Genomic DNA, 3,871 nt, shown 5'->3' on the forward strand with positions numbered 1-3,871 from the left:
AATTTTAGACGTGATATCAGCATAAAAATACAGAAACACTGTTTTTTTCTTTCTGCTGTGGATTTGAAGCATTCATTCCACATCCAAGAATAAGATACCAGTATTAGAAACGATGATTAAATGAAATAAAACTTAAGTTAACCGTCCAGCTAAGACTATAATCCATCGTCTCGTATCGGATCAGGCCTGATCTAACGTATATGCATCGACAACAAAACTGTTTACAATGCCAACAAATGTGATGAATCAGGCCTGTACACTGGCTCTCTCTCCCTGGATTCACAGCGTGTCTTATGAATGACCCATACTTATTACGCTAGAGAAATAAAATAACGCCACAGTCTCAAATACTTCGATGTCTAAAGGAATAACCTGCTGTGGGGGGGGGAAACTGTCCAAATGAGCATGCTAGCCTGATGCAGCTCGCCACCAAACTATGAGAAAGAAACTTGGGTTACTAAGATAAACTCCAAACATTTTGGTACGTTCTGTTCCCTTTGTAAGATTACATCACATGAACGTAAAGAAAACAATGAAGAGACGTTCGTGTGAATCCTCGAGTGCTGAAGAACCAGTGTTGTCAGTTAGCCACTGAGTTGCCAACTAAGCAGCAGAAATGAGTGAACACACTGCTAGCGTGCTAACTAACGTTAGCCCAAACAAGCTAACGATCTGTGGCCTGCGCTTCAGCGAGCTAACGAGAGTTACTAATTCAACAACACCAGCGGGTTTATGGAAAATAAAAGACAGCTTGTTATTATCTACAACAACATTATACATACGTCAAAGCAATATTTGTTGACAAGCACATAGATTTTGTTGCCAGCCATTAACCGGGCAACTCCTTAATCCCGAACAGTCGAAATTGGTCTAAATTACGTACGCGGTATATTCCATAAATCGTTCAAGGAGGAAGATTTATCAACAGAGTAGACACTTTTACCTATATCTCTGTATTATAAGTCGACGATAATTCCCATTTTGTCGGTTTTAATGCTCATTCCTTGAAGCCATTATCATTTTTTCTCCCTCTTCGCTGATGTCTCTTTAAGCCTCTCCGTACAGCTGGCGCGTTTCCTCCGCTGTCGCCGATCACATCAGCGAGTCTAAGTTGAAAAACTTGCGTAGTTGGGTTTGGAGAATACTGGGTCATAAAATTCCGCGCTCTTCGGAAAAAAATAATGCGCAGTTTCATTCAACGTAAAACTACGTGAGAAACTTAACCGGATGACGTAGAAACTGAAAAGCTACTGTACGTGGGTCAGACTCAGTCATATTATTCAGCCTATTTCCATGTCCCCAACATTTTGTTTTAGTACCCTGGATAAAATAAAACTCACTTAAATTATGTTAGTTTTTTTAATATTATTTATTTATATGTTATATATAAGTTATATATAACTTAAATAAGTTATATATAACATATATATATATATATATGTTATATATAACTTATTTAAGTAGATGTACAGTACCGTTCAAACGTTTTTACTGTTTTTACTGTAATTTTATCAAATAAATGCATAAGCGTGAGGCATTAAAATACATAGTTAAAAAAAAGTTGGGTTATTTTCCAAAAATGTTGGGTAATTTAGCCTAATAACCCCTAATAACCCGGCTGTTTTCCGCAGCGACGGTTCAAATTTTAACGTCCAGTGACAGTAACAGAAAGAAGATGCTGCAGCCTGATTATGAAAGGTACGTCATATTTTTTTTATTTTTTTAATGTATCTTAATATATTTTTTACAGTCTATGATCTTAACACATTAAGTGTTAAATATAATGTGAAATGTTAAATATATTCTAGGGCGTTTTCACACCTATAGATCGTTTGTTTTGTTCCGAAACAGGGAGTAATTTGTTACAATGTTGCAGTTTCTTCTTGGTACAGATTGCTTTCACAAGGCAACCTTACAAAGCATACCAAAATGTGTTCATGCAAGTCACATGCAAGTAAAACTGTCCTCTTATTGGTCAGAGTTTCCTCTGCGTCATCCATCAAGATGATTGACAAGTTCGCTCTGTAACTGTCGAGACAGTTTTTTCGACTTTTTTGGTCGAGACCAAGGCGCACAAGTGCTGAAAAGTGAAGCCAAAGCGTCTCAATCGCCCCCCGGTGGCTGGTGCCAATAGCCTATAGGTCATAAACCCCACCCTCCCCATGAAGTCGAATGGACGCGATGGAAACCAGGGGGGTAATGTTTCAGAAAAAAATGAAGCTTTCCTGGGCGCCGCCATTGATTAGCAGACCATCACCTGCTGTTAGCATTCCATTGACTCCCATTCATTTTGGCGTCACTTTGACAGCGTATAACTTTACATCTGAGGCGTTTAAAGACTCCATTTGTCCATTATTTATTTCTAAAGAAACACGAAAATGTATAAAAGGCTCCATTACCGTAGCTTATGTTATGGCCCCGTAGAAGCAGTTTTTGTAAAAGTAGGCTAACGATTGCGTCATAACCACGCGGCTGTCTGTCGCACAGTAGAGAAATTACCGTATGGACAGGAGGAGAAGCTCGCGGGCAATCGGGGGGACGTGGAGGCAAAATAATGACAAAATAATTAATCAGAATACTTAGCAAAAGTTGCTCCTGCTCCTAGCTCATGGACACCTCACACTCTCCGTCTCTGCAAGTTTCGGAAGGGAATGATTCAGATTTCTCTTGGCACAGCTACTAGAAGACAGACAGGTTGCTCATGTCACATCCACGTCGTCAAGCTCAGTTTGAGTCTGCGCAGTACGCTCAGCCACCAGGAAGTGAGAGCTTCTAATTGACTTCACTTTTCTCCGTTGAATCCAATGGGGTCGCTGTGTCCATTTCTTTTACTGTCTATGGATGGAAACAAAATAATCAAATTACACTTCAAATCTTTTTTTTTCAAAGATGTTTTCTGTAATTATTGGTAGTGTTTATCACGCTGATTTAAGTTTAAGTGTTTTTTTGTTTTTTTAAATAAGTTTGATCTTAGTTCATTATTTGATGCTATAAAAAGGGGAATGTGACATCATGATTGACAGTTTCTCTAAACGTAGTCACTGAGGCACCAACGGACTTTTTTGGGGATTTTCGGGAGGAGATTGGAGCTTCAACTTTAATTTCTACATGTCCATAACTGTTTATTTTACAAAATCAACTTTGTACTAACCGTTTCTGCGGGAGTGAGGGCGGGACCTTGATATCGCGGCTTTGCTTCCGGCTCACTACTGCGCAGACTCGGGTCCCGCGTTCACTACTAATCAGGTCCCAAATCAGCGCAAGATGTCAGCGCCATATTAGGACTTTGGCGGCTTCACTTTTCACCAATGGAAGAGAGTGAAGGGGCGTCGTCCATCTTTTTTTACAGTCTATGGTCGAGACACACACAAATACTATAAATGTAGCCGTCATTGCCGCTATTAAATTATATAAATTATATTTGTATTAATAATACTGCAGCAAATTCAAACGGGCGCTCTCTCTGGATCTCCCAGCGCTAGAGGTTAACAGTGTCAAGACACACGCAAACACTATACAAAATTAATGCAGCTAGAGCAGGAATCAAGGCTTCATTGGGACATCATTCTCGCACGGAGATGCGCAATTTCACAACATTTTAAGATGATGTGCTTTTTTTGTTTTCAACTGTGATAACTGATGTGCAGAATCACAGAATCAGACACTACTTTAGTACATTTCCAGTTATGAAAACGCACCAGGTTCCGAAACAAACAAAAAAAGAATCGCTACTTTTCTCAAAATGAATCGCTACTTTTTCAAAAAGAATTGCTAATTTCCTCAAAATGAATCGCTACTTTTCTCAAAAAGAATTGCTACTTTTCTCAAAATGAATCGCTACTTTTTCAAAAAGAATTGCTAATTTCCTCAA

At 39.0% G+C, this 3,871-nt stretch overlaps 1 protein-coding gene across 1 annotated transcript in view; it reads right to left on the bottom strand.

The window, feature by feature from the left end:
* Window positions 1–1,056, bottom strand: part of csnk1g2a (casein kinase 1, gamma 2a) — a 16,883-nt gene extending 15,827 nt beyond the window's left edge. Inside the window, exon 1 of the mRNA XM_079877410.1 lies at window positions 944–1,056. The gene's annotated coding sequence lies outside the window, so the exon portion shown is untranslated. The remainder of the gene's footprint in view (window positions 1–943) is intronic.
* Window positions 1,057–3,871: the final 2,815 nt, after the last annotated feature.

Source organism: Squalius cephalus (genome assembly GCF_949319135.1).
Source record: "Squalius cephalus genome assembly, chromosome: 7".
Lineage (NCBI taxonomy): Eukaryota > Metazoa > Chordata > Actinopteri > Cypriniformes > Leuciscidae > Squalius > Squalius cephalus.